General features: G+C 38.9%; 2 protein-coding genes across 3 annotated transcripts in view; both read right to left on the bottom strand.

Annotated features, from left to right (window-relative positions):
• Positions 1 to 570, bottom strand: part of LOC104109588 (probable cyclic nucleotide-gated ion channel 20, chloroplastic) — a 58,015-nt gene extending 57,445 nt beyond the window's left edge. The window contains exon 1 of one of the 2 annotated variants that reach the window (XM_070197357.1): positions 372 to 570. The gene's annotated coding sequence lies outside the window, so the exon portion shown is untranslated. The remainder of the gene's footprint in view (positions 1 to 371) is intronic. The other variant, XM_070197356.1, reaches the window with a different exon arrangement.
• Positions 1 to 17,381, bottom strand: part of LOC104104991 (long chain base biosynthesis protein 2a) — a 142,432-nt gene that overhangs the window by 104,945 nt on the left and 20,106 nt on the right. The gene's annotated exons all lie outside the window — the stretch shown is intronic.

Here is a 17,381-nt window from a genome sequence, read left to right as displayed (position 1 = left end):
TCAAATTCATTATCTTCCAATCATATCCTCGTGTAATTTTTTTTTGTAACATTAAAACATAGATATGTTAAGTTGGCTTTTGTTTTGCTCTCATAGAAATTTTAAGGAAGGAGAACAATTTTGCCTAGACAACTGATGCCTCAAAACTTTTTTGATCAATAACATGCTTCACTGAGGCTAATTTTACTTGTCGACATGCATTCCCAATAAAAAATTAAGAAAAAAGAATGACAAATATCCGAAAACAGACAGTTCACCTTCGCTTGTAGCAAAAGGATAGTGAAATTGAATATCAAGAAACTCAAAGAAACGTGTCGAACAAGTAAAACCAAGTAAAGAAAAGCTATCTCTACTAAAGCAAGAAAGTAAACCTGATAATTCCAGCTGAATTATGGGTTCTACTGGGAATTTCAGTAAAGAGACAGAGGAGAGAGTAGCAGAGAAAGAGCAATGGCTAATTGGTAGTAAATTACGAAAGAAAAGGAGCCGTAGAGAGGGAAAAGAAAAAAGAAAGAAAGAAAAAGGACGAATTCAGAGTTGAATTCATTTAATTAATTTTTCCTTTCCTCCTTTGGTCGTCCTTGACGACTTTGTGGTTTCACCGAAAATATAGATAGCATTTTGGCCCCTCTTCCTCCTACATATTTTGTTGTCAATTTTTCGTTCATATATAATATTTAAAATTTATTTATTAAAATTATTTTAATTTTATATATTATTCATATCAAACAAAAATTATTTATAATTTATATAAAATTTATTATTAGTGCGTTAATTTAAGAGATTCAGTTATATTCTTTTCTTTTTTTTTCCTTTCCATTTTTCCTATTCTTAGCCGCATTTCTCCACCTAAAAGCTAGCTAGTTGAAAATCAAATAAGAGTAATAAGATATGCAAAACAACAAAAAATTAAATGACGGAAATTTGATGTGAAATCATTAGTTAAAAATTTTGTTGAGTAAGCTTTCGTACACTCATACTTATTTGGACAACAATGGCCTTACTTGCATCTCAAGTTACCAAATTTTTCCTTAATTTCAAAACTTTCATTAAACTGGACAGTCTCGAAAATTTGAGATTCCTTTTTCTACGTAACACTTACCCTTCTCAAGTTACCATTTTGTTTCCTTAATTTCCGAAACCTAGACAATTTAGGAAACTTGAAATTCCTATTTCTATAGGCAAAATACATCTTATTTGTATACAACTTATTTATAACTTTTATACATTATTTTTACCTAATTAAATACAACTACAACATCATACAACTTAAATACAATTTTCATACAAATTTTATACAATATCTCTTTTGTATGTATTTTGTATACGACAACAACAACAACAACAACATATCTAGTATTATCCCACATTGTGGGGTCTGGGAGGGTAGTGTATACGCAGACCTTACCTCTACCTTGTGAGGATAGAGAGAATGTTTATAATAGACCCTCGGTTCAAGAAAGAATAAGCACCACATTAATGAAAATACATACAAGAAGGGACAGTACCAAAAAGGCATATAAAAGCAGAATAAAAACAGCAAGATAGTAAGGTGATCAACAATGAAAGAAAAAATGGTTAGTCATAAAAACCTACTACCAATAGAAAGCGAGACTGCGCGCCAATACTGTTGTTATGAACTCTCTAGACTACCTACTCTACTACCCTAATCCTCGACCTCCATACCTTCCTATCAAGGGTCATGTCATCGGTCAGCTGAAGTCGCACCATGTCTTGCCTAATTAGCTCTCCCCACCTCTTCTTTGGCCTACCTCTACCTCTATGTAGGCCCTCCAATGTCAGTCTCTCACACCTCCTCACCGGGGTGTCTGTGCTCCTCCTCCTCACATGACCAAACCACCTAAGTCACGCTTCCCGCATCTTGTCCTCAATAGGGGCCACACCCACCTTGTCGCGAATAACCTCATTTCTGATCCTATCTAATCCGGTGTGCCCACACATCCATCTCAACATCCTCATCTCTGCTACTTTCATCTTCTAGACATGAGCGATCTTGATTGGCAAACACTCAGCCACATACAACATCGTTGGTCTGACCACTACTCTGTAGAACTTACCCTTAAATTTTGATGGCACTTTCTTGTCACACAAAACACCGGAAGCGGGTCTCCATTTTATCCATCCCACCCCAATACAATATGTGACATCTTCATCAATCTCCTCATCCCATTGAATAATAGACCCAAGGTACTTAAAACTCCCTCTCCTAGGGATGACCTGCGAGTCCATCCTCACCTCCCCTTCATTTCCTTGAGTCTCGCCACTGAACTTACACTCAAAGTATTCTGTCTTTGTTTTGTTCAACTTGAAATCTCTAGATTCCAGGGTCTGCCTCCATACCTCTAATTGCGCGTTGACACCGTATCGCATCTCTTCAATCAATACAATATTATCTGCAAATAGCATGCACCACGTCACCTCCCCTTGGATGTGGCACATCAGTACGTCCATCGTCAGGGCAAACAAAAAAGGGCTGAGTGCTGACCCCTAATGCAACCCCATCATAATCGGGAAATGGTCCAAGTCCCCACCCACTATCCTCACTCGGGTCTTTACTCCATCATACATGTCCTTAATCAACTTAACGTAGGCAACAGGTACACCTCTAGCTTCCAAACATCTCCACAAAACCTCACTAAGAACTTTATCGTACGCCTTTTCTAAGTCTATGAACACCATATGCAAGTCCTTCTTTCTCTCCCTAAACTGCTCTATCAATCTCCTAACAATGTGAATGTCTTCTGTTGTCGAACACCCCGGCATAAACCCAAACTGGTTCTCGGAAATAGACACACTCCTTATCGCCCTTAGCTCTACTACTCTCTCCCATACTTTCATCATATATTGCAAGGTAAGTAATTCCCACATAATGTTAGCAAAATACATGGATTATATGTGGATTTAAACATAAAAATTAGTAGAAATTGTGATATTTTGAAAGAAAACCTAGAAATTAGTATTTTTGAATTTTTACCACGAAATTGAACAATGAATAAGGAAGAAATTATATATTTGAGGTCATGGTGTTATGGGTAAAGTTTATCTTCGAAAATTTTTGGAATCCGGGTACGTGGGCCCGAGGGTTGACTTTATTTACTTTTCTAGCGAAGTTGGGATTGTTATAAAATGATTAATTATAAGCATTGGGGTATATTTTTGATTGATTTGCACATTATTTGGCTAGTTTCAGACCGATGGGCTTTGGTTTGAGCTAGAGAGGCGTTGGAGTCGGTTATGAAACTTCGGAGCGAGGTAAGTCTCATTCTAACCTTGTGAGGGGTAAATTATCCTGTATGTGTTATTTTGATTACATGCTACATGTTGTGGGAGCTACGCACGTATGAGGTAACGAGTGTACGTGTGTATGCTAGAATTCCTGATTACGTCCGGGTAGACTAAGATTCATGCCATGTTTTAAATGTGCTATTTGAGATATCCTTGCTTGTTTAATTACTTTATTTCGTATTACGACCTGAGATTAGACTTGCGTAGAGTAATAGACTCGCTATTTTAGAAATTGGATGAGCTACTTGATTAACTGCGAAACAATTGTGTTTCCCTTACAAATTCCTCTCGCGTTGTGCATTTTCATTGAAAAGCTTCTTTATATTTCATAACTCACACGTATCTTTCTAAGCAGGGTCAAGGATCTGTTAAAGCTTCTTATTCTAATTGGACCGAGTCGTTCGCCTCGGCAATATCATATTCTTATGGGAGTGGGTCATTTGCCTCTGCAGTATAATAGATGCATCTATGGTTTGTGTCGTTTGACCCTCGGCAGTGTACACATTATTATGGGATCAGGTCGTATGCTTCGTCATTTCTATAAATATTCTTATGGGATCGGGTCGTTCGCCTCGGCAACGTCGTGCGTAATATTTGGCAAGAACCCACCGTATCTGTGATTTTTCCTGATTTGAGTTGTGACGATCTATCTGGTGGGGACCATTTTCCATATATACTCCGGTTGAGGAGGTGACCGATAATTGAGGGCTTGCGTTTACTGTTTAGAGGAGGATCGTACCACGTGCTTAAATTTGTTTACACTATTTTTACCATGCCTCATACTTGTTTATTTTCTGTTGTACTTGATTTATTGGACCACTAGTAAGTTTTGATGTCGACCCCTCGTTATTACTTCTCCGAGGTTAGGCTAGATACTTACTGGTACGCGTTGATTTACGTACTCATGCTATACTTGCTGCACTTTTTGTGCATATATATATATATATATATATATATATATATATATATATATATATTTCTGGTGGCCTTTTGGGCACAGAGGTGCGACTATTGTGGGGACTTTATGGAGAGTTGCATTCCAGGTTACGATCAGCAGCATACAGAGTCTCCATCAAAATTATTTACATTCTCCTGTCTAACTTGTATTCCAGAAAGATGTGTTACTTTATTATATTTCTTAGTAGATGCCCATGCACTAGTGACACCGATTTTGGGGGGTTCCTAATGGATGTTCATTATTGTAGTCACGTAATTATTATTATTTTATCTTATAATTTATACTTTATACGGAAATTGGTAAAGAGGATCACGGGTTTGACCGAGTGCTAGATTTTTACCTTATTTATTTAATGTGATTTATGATTTCAAAAATATTCAAAAGAGTAATTAAGTTAAAAATTCACCGTTGGCTTGCCTGATGACGACGTTAGGCGCCATCACGGCCTATAGGGGACTTTGGGTCGTGACAAATTTCTTTAAATCACATAAATATTATTAATTAATATATTTATGTTTATCCTAAAAAAATAGATAACAATTAAATTTATATGTGATTTTAAGGATATGTGAATTAATTCAATACGAGTGAATAATGACGTTAGATTAAGCAAATGAAAAACGTAATAGATGACCAAACCAATGATAAGGGTGATTCCGAGCATGGTTGATGGCTCGATGAAGAACCTGCCCTCGATTCCAAGATTATACTTATGAAGAACTTAAGAACAAGAATAGGAACTTTAAACAACAAAGAGAATTGAAATAAATTGCCTTGATATACGTGTTACAATATGTCTTGAATAATACTCTTTCCTCTTTATATAGTAGGAGAATTTTACCCTAAGTACAATTCCAAAAAAAGTAAAATCTTTTGTTTCGCCAATCACTTATTTTTTGCCGATACGGGCCGAGATTCACGCCGCGATATCCGGTTGGGCACAGACATTACGGTCATTTGTTAGTTGTGTGTAGCTGTTAGATAATACCCTTCGAAGTCCTAATCCTTGAACCCGAAGGACATGGCCTCGATACCCCTGAGGGTAGATGTTTTGCCCAAGATCTGATACGAAGGCTCCTCACTTTGACTCTGATTCATTACGGTCATGTTCATGTTCCAATTTGCTTACCGGAAAATCGAGGTGTTCAGTAGGCTTGATTTTACCTGTATACAGATAGTCCCCTCGTTTCTTAGAGAGTAGGTTTGCCGAAATGATGGAAAACGACAAATGACTCTGGTTCCTTCCTTCGTACGTTATGAAGAGGGAGCCAAAACATCTCATAAATCGTGTCGTTCTAACCTCGGACATGTGTCGCTCACCAGCAGATTGCATCCGAATGCGAAGCGTCGGCTGTTTCCCTATAAAATCTTCCTTCTTTTGTTCCGTTTCTACTTTTAGAACAAACCACTACCTTCGAGCTTTCCATCCATCATTAAACCTTCTTCAAACCTTTATATCTTCATTCTTGTTCTTCAATTTCCATAGCAATCTCCATATTTCCTTCAAATCTTCATACTCTGTTCTTCATCTCCAAAACCCGCTTTTTCAAAACTTTGTGTTCATTTCTCACATTTTCAAACACACCCTCACATGACAATGGTCAAAACATCGAAAATCGTTCCTCAACAAGTTGCCTCTTCATCTTCTCAACCGTTCGCTGGTACTAAAGTGGTCGCACCTGAGGTGGTTGTCCTCGAAACGTCCTCCCCCATTGTGGCTGATAACGAACCGGCTGCCGAGCTTCCCTTGTCGTCGTTCATCTCGAGGGATTCTCTATTGCAGATAACTTCAAGGTCGAGAAGCCTTCGCACAAATAGGATAGGGGCGAAGGAGTCTCAAGAATATATGTTCTGTGACCGAAGACGTTCTTCCCATAGTTCGTATGGACTGCAATTAGGAAGGCAAGAATGTGGTAGTTCCCCGGCCTGAGGACACTGTTACTACCCGTGTGGAAGGTTACTTAAGTGTTTACACTTATCCCTTCACGTTAGACCTGATGGATCCGATCGTTCTAGATTTTTGCAAGAGGTATGAGGTGTGCCTCGGGCAAATTCACCCATCATTTTGGAGGATTGTGACCCTCCTTCATTACTTCATGAACAAGACCGAATCTCTTCGGTTTATGATCGACTACCTGCTTCGATTATACAGTCCCCCGATGTTCCGAGGGGGTCGGATCAAGCTTACATGCCAGCCCAGCAAGGCTCTCTTCTCAAGTATTGACGAATACCGAGACCGGGGTTGGCAGGAATGTTTTTTCGAGTGAAGACCGAGGATTTGATCCCCCCGGAATACATGTCATTCCCCGAAAAATGGAATATGTCTTGTAAGTACAACTCCTTCTTTCAACATTAAATTTTCTTCTTCTTTCACTTCTATCATCTCATTCATGTATGTGGTTGTGCAGTGGTTGGCCCTCCGATTAAAGGCGTAGATTGAGGGAATATGTACTCAGATGTCCTACTTCGACCGCACATGGCGCGGACTCTCGAAGGGTCGATAGGAGGCCCATTCTCATGGTAAGGTCTCTTTCCGAGTAGCCAACACTATATCTACACCTTTCATTTTGCTAACTCATCTTCCCTCTTTGTTGTTGCAGGTTTTCCTAAGACCACTGAACTTAGGCCTTCGGAAGGGGATAAAGATGTGCCCCCGTCCGTGATCCCTCAATAAAAATCCCTCAGGCTCCCTAAGCTCTAAGGTAAAGAAACCAAAGAAATGGGTGCTCCGCAAGCTCAGGAGAGGCTTCGGTTCTGGGGTTCCTGACTCTGACTCCCTCCTTCGGCTTAGGGACGAGCCGGAGAATGAATCTATTTTTTGTAACCCACGGGACAACCTATCTCGGGGACTGGGATGTATTTGAGGGGGAGACTCTTTAGATCTACCCCCTCAAACTCAAAAAGTCGACGTTGATACCCGGGATGAAACTTACCAGGATGTTGGCTCTACACCAAAGGAAACGCGTGGCGTAATTGAGATCTCGGGGATTCCCTCCTACACCGAGTCTATGATCGAGGAGGCCCAAGCGAGGAAGGAGAAATCCAATAAGGGGGGCCAGAGTATGGAAGATACCATTCACTCCTTCTTCGATAGAGTGGATTCATCCACTTTGGAAGACTTCTTCGGTCTGGGTGACGTGGAAGTTCCGAAGAAAGACACTTCCTCGAAGGCTGACGGGCCGAGCTCGAGATCGAAATTAGTCAATCAATTCCTCGCTCTGAGCATGGACCCTGGACACAAGAGGTCGATTATACTGACCGTCCCGGAGGATGCCCGGGTTTTGTCCCCTCCTGTGGGGGTAGCTAGCTATCTCTGATGCCTGGTGACCAAGGAGAACCAGGCAAAAATGAATGCGGTGAACGTGACATGCCTTTTCAATGAGGTGCGGCAGGCGTTGATCTGGGTAAGACATCGTTCCCTTCTATCTATCCAGATAGTTAACTATGTTTAATGTTTCTCGCATTTTCTTTGCCTTTAGTAGGCCTCGGTTCTTCAGCACGAGAGTTTCCTCCGATGTCGGGTTGAAGTCAATCAACTCGAGCTCGAGATCAAAGAGCTTTCCTAGAAAAAAGACATGTACAATCTTCTTAGCGAGCAGCAGGAGGGGGTCGCTAAGAACCTCCAGGCCGAGCTGGATGTGGCTCGGAAGGAGTATGCCGACATGGTGGAAAATGTAAAGGTTTTCGAAGTTAGAAACTAAGGTCCAGTCGCACAGGCTAACAACAATACTTCGCAGGTCCAGTAGAAGATCGATCAAATCGACCAACTCCGCAAGGAGATGGATGAGATCCAAGTGATGGGCGACGGGTGGAAAAACAAGATGGACCTACTCACCTCAGAGAAGGAGAATTCCCAAGCCATGCTATCTTCAGTGGAAGTTCATCTTCGAGTGGCGAAGGAGAAGGCTAATGCACGGGATCGACAAAAAGAGGACCTCCAAGCTCAATTGGGTTCGACCATTTCTAAATGAAATGCCCTTGGCAAGGAGCTCGAAACAACGAGGTCCAAGTTGGAAGCAACCTCGGCTGATGCTGACGAGGTGGTGGCCCAGTACAAGGCCGATGTTGAAGCAATCGAGCCCCGCCTGAAGACTACCATCGAGTATGTGAGGCGGCTTTCTCAATAAGAGAACCTCGAGGAAATACATGGCCGAGGCTTCGACCTATATGTCGAGATTGAAGAGGCAAAAATACTTGAGGTCGAGGCCAAAAGGCTAGCTGAAACCCGAGGCGAAGAAGGATCTGAGGGATATGAATAATCCGATGGCCCCGACGGTTTTGGTGACGAGTCGGGTTCCGGTGAAGATCAGGCGGAGATGCCTTAGGATTTTCTGTTTTCGTTTTTGTATCTTGTATATTTGGTTTGTAGAGGGCGTTTTTATTGGCTTTGTAAAGATATTTCGGAATGTATAAAGTTTTCCTTTCTTTCGGCAATTTTCAAGTCTATTATCTCCAGCATCCTTTTACAATTGTAAACATTTCTAATGCCTTAACACAGAATCAAACGTCGTAATAAGTCATTTTTCGGAGGTCCGAACAAGACCTGTCCTCGATGCGACTTTTGCTCAAACTTATTAAAGCTTGGAGTGACCAGGAGCTTTCCCCAAGTTGCTTCTTTAAATGATTTTAGACTATATCTTTGTCGAAGGTAACCTTTGAACAGGTTTGGAATTTTGTTGAAGGCCTTATGTTTTGATTATAGGCTTCGGAGGTCTCCAAACCGTTTTTATGGTGACCGTAGCCTTTTAAGTTTGGGCATTGCCTAATAGGTCTAGTGTCTCTAGGTTTCAATAACCCGAGCCGCTCGAACTTTTCTAGGACAGTAGTGCCCGAGTGGAGGTAGCCCTTTGGGCTCAGATAAGGGTGGCCCTAATTGGGCTCGATAGTTACCGGGTAGGAATAGCCCTTAGGCTCGATACTTTGAAGAAGCAAAAAACATTTGTTAGCAAGGTAGAAACTTTCTTTCATTTTCGTGTGTAATCATACAAGATTGTAAGCGTGTAAAAGCTCGTATTATGGCTGAGGCGACCTACATGGGCACGATTCATTTGATCATTTGGCCCTTACAATAAATCCTAACCATCGATCCTAGACTGTTAGAGCACAGAGTTTCCTTCTTTGCTAAAAAACATGACCCGATGTTGAAGCGACCATTAACTCTGATTTAAAATCGGTCTTTGACTCAAAGTTAGCACGTTTTATTATTGCCAAAGTAAAAACCCTGCCGGAAAACACATTTGGGATAAAATCGGTTCAAGGAAAAAAAAGTGCAACGCGTGCTTTCAGACCTAACGGCTACATTCTCCTTCGGTCGTTGCCTGCAAGTGTTAGTCCAATTTGTAATATTAAAAGAAAAGAGAATGAGGTCGTACCTTAGCAATAGTATCGTTTTAAGTGGGTCATGTTCCAGTTGTTCGGTAGTTGTGCGCCGTTTCCTGCGTCGAGTTTATACAAACCTTTACTGGTAATATAGATGACTCGATATGGCCCTTACCAATTTGGTCCCAGCTTCCCTTCGTTTGGGTTTCGGGTGTTCAATATTGCTCTTCTTAATACCAAGTCCCCTATATTGAAGTGTAAGAAGTTGGCTCTCCGGTTATACTATCTTTCTATCTGCTGCTTCAGGGCGGCCAACCGGACTAGGGCAGCCTCACGCCTCTCATCCAGCAGTTCCAGGCTCGTGCTCATGGCCTTACCGTTTGATTCTTCAGTTGCATATCAGAACTTGAGGCTCGATTCACCCACCACAACCGGTATTATTGCTTCGTCACCATAGACCAATGAAAATGGAGTGGCCCTGGTACTGGATTTTGAGGTCGAGTGGTATGCCCATAAGACTGTGGGCAAAATTTCCTTCCACTTTCCTTTGGCATCAGTCAACCTTTTCTTAAGGTTTTGAAGGATGGTTTTGTTCGCCGACTCTATCTGTCCGTTTTCACTAGAGTGATAGGGTGTTGATAAGATCTTTTGATCTTATGGTCCTCAAAAAGTTTGCTTACCTTGCGCCCGATGAATTGTTTCCAGTTGAATTGATCCTCAAAAAAATGAATAACAAATGAATTTATATGTGATTTTAAGGATATGTGAATTAATTCAATACGAGTGATTAATGACGTTAGATTAAGCAAATGAAAAATGTAATAGATGACCAAACCAATGATAAGGGTGATTCTGAGCTAGGTTGATGGTTCGATGAAGAACCTGCCCTCGATTCCAAGCTTATACTTATGAAGAACTTAAGAACAAGAATAGGAACTTTGAACAACAAAGAGAATTGAAATAAATTACCTTGATATGCGTGTTACAATGTGTCATGAATAATACTCTTTTCCCTTTATATAGTAGGAGAATTTTACCCTACGTAAAATTCTAAGAAAATTAAAAAAAAAATTATTTCGCTAATCACTGATTTTCTGGTGATACGGGTCGAGATTCACGCCGCGATATTCGGTTGGACACGGACATTACGGCCCTCAGTTTAGTCGTGTGTAGTTGTTAGATAATACCCTTCGAAGTCCTAATCCTCGAACCGGACCCGAAGGACATGGCCCTGATACCCCCGAGGGCAGATGTTTGCCCGAGACCCGATACGAGGGCTCCTCGCTTTGAGTCAGATTCATTACGGTCACATTCCTGCTCCGATTGGTTTACCGGGAAATCGAGGTGTTCAGTGGGTCTGGTTTTACCCGTATATAATTTATAAATAAAAAATAAAAAAATCAAATTCCAAAAAATGATAAAGATTAATGATATTTAATTCAACAAAGGAAGAAATCGTACCTTACTTGTCACAGATGTCCTTAGATATCTTATTAAACTTTTCATATATTATTGAATCCACTAAAATGGCATAAATGCCATGTTTATAAGTAACTCTTGCAAGTTTATAGCAAAATTGTTATGAAAATAATTATATTGTAGATGTTCATTTATTACTCCGCTATAGATAATCTTCCTGAAGAAGATTATCCATTTAGTACTCTGTTGAAATTTATCTACAAGCAGCTGATGCAGGCAGGTTGCAAGCAGCTTAATGAAATATTTTTCAGCAGCTTCTTATTAAACAGGCAGGTTGCAAGCAGCTCATGCAGACAACTTACAAGCAGCTAAAGAAAAGCCCTGCAGCTGCTTCCCGAAAAGCCTCGCAGCTGCTTTCTTTCTTCTATAAATAGAGGAGTTTTCAGTCTATTATGTACAGAAGTTTGAAGTTTGAATAATATATCAGTTTCTCTCTATAATTGTCTTTACTTTACAGTTTTTATTTTATAATACGTTATCAGCACGAGGCTCTGCTATCTCGAGAAAATACTTTGAAAGTATCAGAGGTACGAACTTTCTTTTTCTAAATAATGTCAAATCCTTGTAAACTTGAGTTTGTAGCCCTGGATATATCGGGCAAAAGCTATATGTATTGGGTGCTTGATTCCGAAATTCATCTTGATGCGATGGGTCTGGCAGACACCATCAAAGATAAAAATCAGGCATCAAACCAAGATCGTGCTAAGCAATGATATTCCTACGCCATCACCTTGATGAGGGCCTGAAAATGGATATCTTACTGTTAAAGATCCAGTCATACTGTGGAATAATTTGAAAGATAGATATGACCACCTGAAGATGGTCGTTCTTCCTCAGGCACATTATGATTGGACTCATCTAAGGCTACAAGATTTTAAATCTATCAGTGAGTATAATTCTGCTTTGTTCAGAATTATTTCCCAATTGAAACTATGTGGTGATAATATTACTGATCATGATATATTGGAGAAAACTTTCGCCATTTTTCATGCCTCGAATATGCTCATGCAACAGCAATATCAAGAGATGGGATTTAAAAAGTATTCTGAACTTATTTTACATCTTCTTGTAGCCAAGCAACATAATGGGCTATTAATGAAAAATCATGAAAGTCGACCTACTAGTTCTTGTCAATTCCCTGAAGTGAATGAGACGAACTTCCACCAAGATAAGCGTGGAAGAGGATGTGGCCCCAGTCGTGGTCATGGCCGTGGTCGGGGAGGAAACTCTAATCGTGCTAATAACAATGCACCAAAGAACCCTCCTCACCACCAGCAGTGGAAAAGGAAGGAACAAAAGCATGAAGTGGTACAAGCAACAAAGCCAAAAAATGCATGTTATAGATGTGGAGGAAAAGGGCACTGGTCATGTACATGTCGTACGCCAAAGCACCTGGTTGAGCTGTATCAAGCCTCCCTGAATAAGATAGAGAAAAATGCTGAAGCAAATTTTATTTCTGAAGATAATTTAGACTTCATGCATTTGGATGTAGCTTATTATTTTGCACTCCCAGAAGGAGAAACAAGTCATGAGATCGGTAGTGAATATGTAGAAATATAAATATTTTAATTTTTATTGTTTATAGTAGATAGTATGGTTATGTAATTATTGTACATAAATAAAAGTTATGCTTTGATAATAATGTTTACTATCATATTTATTTTGTTTATGTCATTTTGAAGAATATGGATAATCCTCAAATTATGTTTGGATCAAAGACCAATCATGAATATATTTGTGTAATTGATAGCGGAACAACTCATGCCATATTCAAAGATCAGAAATACTTTTCTTATTTGCATAAGGAAAAAGCAAATGTTTCTGTAATTTTTGGTAATATAAGTTTGATTGAAGGATCCGGAAGAGCTATTGTATTTCTGTCTAAAAGAACAAAACTTATTATAGACAATGCATTATTCTCCTCCAAGTGCCGAAGAAACTTGTTGAGTTTTATAGATATCCGCCGAAATGGGTATCATGTTGAGACAAAAGATGAAATGAACGTGGAATATCTTTGTATTACAAAGAATATTTCTGGCCAGAAATGCATTGTAGAAAAGTTACCAACTTTATCTTCTGGCTTATACTATTCAAAGATTAGTACAGTTGAAGCACACTCAATCGTAAACCAGAAGTTTACTGATTCAAATACTTTTGTACTTTGGCATGGCCGTTTGGGCCATCCTGGATCAATAATGATGAGACTAATTACTGAAAATTCGAGTGGGCATCCATTAAAGAACCTGAAGATTCTTACAAATAATGAATTTTCTTGTGATGCTTGTTATCAAGGCAAAATGATCACTACATTATCACCAATGAAGATTGGCATTAAGTCCCCCTACCTTTTTAGAACGAATACATGGGGATATATGTGGACTATTCACCCACCAAGTGTGATGTTTAGATATTTTATGGTCCTAATAGATGCATCTTCAAGATGGTCTCATGTTTGCCTACTATCATCTCGCAACCTGGCGTTTGCAAAGTTATTAGCCCAAATAATTCGATTAAGGGCACAATTCCCAGATTATCCTATAAAGGCTATTCACCTTGATAATGCTGGAGAATTCTCATCTCAAGCTTTTGATAATTACTGTCTATCAGTTGGAATAAAAGTTAAACATCTTGTAGCTTATGTTCATACTCAAAATGGCCTTGAAGAGTCATTTATTAAATGACTGCATTTGATAGCAAGACTACTACTTATGAAAACAAAATTGCCCACTACTGTTTGGGGCCATGCTATCTTGCACGCAGCATCACTTATCCATCTCAGACCAACACATTATAATAAATATTCTCCGTCACAATTAGTTTTTGGTCATGAACCAAATATTGCCCATCTATAAATTTTTGGATGTGTTGTATATGTGCCAGTAGCACCACCACAGCGCAGTAAGATGGGCCCCCAAAGAAGGTTAGAAATATATATTGGGCTTGAATCACCCTCTATTATTCGCTATCTTGAACCATTGACGGGAGATTTATTTACTGCTTGATTTGCAGATTGCCGATTTGATGAAAAAAATTTCCCACAATTAGGGGGAGAGAAAAAGGAAATCAAAAGAGAAATTATGTGAAAAGTTTTATCATTATCTCATTTTGATCCACGTACCCCTATATGTAATCAGGAGGTTCAGAAGATCATCATCCATTTACAAAATATAGCAAATCAAATGCCAGACGCGTTTACTGATTTGAAAAGGATAACTAAGTCACACAACCCTGTAAAGAATGTGCCTATACGAATTGATGTCCCAACAGGACCATCTACTAGCACAAGAACTAGTGAACCTAAAGCACGCCTGAAGCGTGGTAGGCCTTTGGGTTCTAAGGATCGAAATCCTAGAAAAAAAAATCGACAAACGATCAAAATGATATTATAAAGGGATCTTCTGAAGAGACCCAAGATCTGATTAGTTCTGAGATTCCTGAAGAAATCAACGAACCCGAGACTCAAGTGAGTGAGGAACTTTTAATAAGTTCTACTGGTAATGGGATTAATTTAAATCGATCTGAAATAGTGGTGGATAATATTTTTGCATATAATGTTACACTTAACATTATGCAAGATAGTGAGGATTGTGAACCCCGATCTGTCGAAGAATGTCAACAAAGATATGATTGGCCAAAATGACAAGGGGCAATTCAATCAGAATTGAACGCACTTGCTAAAAGATAGGTCTTTGGACCAGTAGTCCAAACACCTGCTGGTGTAAAACCAGTTGGTCATAAATGGGTTTTTGTGCGAAAAAGGAATGACCAAAATGAAGTTGAAAGATACAAGGCTCGCCTTGTCGCACAAGGATTCTCACAACGACCTGGAGTCGATTATGAAGAAACATATTCACCAGTTATGGATGCCATAACATTTCGATATCTCATCAGTTTAGCCTTACGTGAAAGACTTGAAATACATATGATGGATGTGGTTACAGTTTATCTGTACGGGTCACTTGATAATGATATTTACATGAAAATCCCTGAAGGATTTAAAACGCCTGAAGTATATTCGAAATCTCGGGAAATATATTCAATCAGATTACAAAGATCTTTGTACGGTTTAAAGAAATCTGGGCGCATGTGGTATAATCGCCTTAGTGAATATTTACTGAAAGAGGGTTACATAAATGATGTTATTTGTCCATGTATTTTTATAAAGAAAATGAAATCAAAATTTGTTATACTTGCTGTTTATGTTGATAACATATATCTTGTTAGAACTCCAGAAGAGCTCCTAAAGGCAATTGAATATCTTAAGAAAGAATTTGATATGAAAGATCTTGGAAAAACAAAACTTTTTCTTGGATTGCAAATTGAACATTTAGCAAACGGGATCTTTATGCATCAATCTGCTTATTCAGAAAGGGTCTTAAAATGATTTTACATGGACAAAGCGCACCCATTGAGTACACCAATGGTTGTTCGATCACTTGAAGTGAATAAGGACCCGTTCCGACCTCCAGAAGAGGATGAGGAACTCCTTGGTCCTGAAATACCCTATCTCAGTGCAATTGGTGCACTTATGTATCTTGATAATACTACAAGGCCTGACATAGCATTTTCTGTTAATTTACTAGCAAGATATAGCTCTTCTCCTACTCGGAGACATTGGAATGGGATTAAGCATATTTTGCGATATTTAAAGGGAACTCTTGATATGGGTTTGTTTTATGCTAACAAAGGTAGTGCAGATCTTGTTGGTTATGCAGATGCAGGTTATTTATCTGATCCCCATAAAGCTCGATCTCAAACCGGGTACGTGTTTACATGTGGAGGTACTGTCATATCATGGCGCTCCACAAAGCAGTTAATTGTTGCTGCTTCTTCAAATCATGCTGAGATAATAGCTATTCATGAAGCAAGTAGGGAATGTGTATGGTTGAGATCAGTGATTCATTTTATTCAAGAAAAATATGGTTTGGAGTGTGATAAAAGATCCACAATTTTATACAAAGACAATGCTGCATGCATAGCCCAATTGAAGGGAAGATTTATAAAAGGAGATAGAATGAAGCACATTTCACCAAAATCATTCTACACACACGATCTTCAGAAAAATGGTGATATTGATGTGCAACAAATCCGTTCAAGTGACAATCCGGCAGATTTATTCACTAAATCTTTGCCAACTTTAACTTTTGAGAAGATGGTATACAAGATTGGAATGCGGAGACTCAAATATTTGAAACAAGGTTTTTATCAGGGGAGTAAAATACGCGATGTACTCTTTTTTCCTTACTAAGGTTTTTCCCATAGGGTTTTCCTTATAAGGTTTTTAATGAGGCAGCTAGAAATGCGTATTACTAAATATGTGTACTCTTTTTCCTTCACTAGGATTTTTTCCCACTGAGTTTTTCCTAGTAAGGTTTTAACGAGGCACAATACCTTTTAATGAACATCCAGGGGGGGTGTTATGAAATAATTATATTGTGGATGTTCATTTATTACTCCGCTATAGATAATCTTCCTGAAGAAGATTATTCATTTAGTACTCTGTTGAAATTTATCTACAAGCAGCTGATGCATGCAGGTTGCAAGCAGCTCAATGAAATGATTTTCAGCATCTTCTTATTAAACAGGCAGGTTGCAAGCAGCTCATACAGACAGCTTACAAGCAGCTAAAGAAAAGCTTTGCCGCTGCTTCCCGAAAAGCCTCGCAGCTGCTTCATTTCTTCTATAAATAGAGGAGTTTTCAGTTCATTATGTACAGAAGTTTGAAGTTTGAATAATATATCAGTTTCTCTCTATAATTGTCTTTACTTTACGGTTTTTATTTTATAACAAAATAAAAATATCACCAAATACATTACTACTTTATAGAAAGGAGAATCGAGAGTAGCTTCCGGTCAATGTGATTTTACAAAAAAAAAAACATAAAACTCCACTCTATTCTTGTTTTGCCCCTATTCCTTAATATAGCAGTGGCTGAAAAATTAGAAAAAATCCTAATCCCTCCAGCTATTACAAAACAAGATACACGCTTTTCTTCTAGCTTTGACGCGTAATTTGCTTAGCAAATTTTACCGCGCTTGTGTTGTTCTCTGTGGGGTCATCTTTATCTTATCACCGCCTGCTCTATTTTCCTATGTGACTTTCCCCTCTGTTTTTTTCGTCTGTTAAAAAATTCCAACTTCACCTATCCTTTATGTCCAATCCTTACTATAAACACTGAAAACTGTGTTTCTTCAAGTTCTCTGCTTCATACTTATACTAAGATTCTTAGAGTTCTCTGCTTCTTAGTTAAAAAGGATAAGTCTTGTAGTTGTTTCCTTATCTTCTTCTTTTCCCTTTGATTATCTCACCTGCTTGTTGT

Source organism: Nicotiana tomentosiformis, chromosome 3 (assembly GCF_000390325.3).
Source record: "Nicotiana tomentosiformis chromosome 3, ASM39032v3, whole genome shotgun sequence".
Lineage (NCBI taxonomy): Eukaryota > Viridiplantae > Streptophyta > Magnoliopsida > Solanales > Solanaceae > Nicotiana > Nicotiana tomentosiformis.
This window is presented reverse-complemented; position numbering and strand designations above follow the sequence as displayed.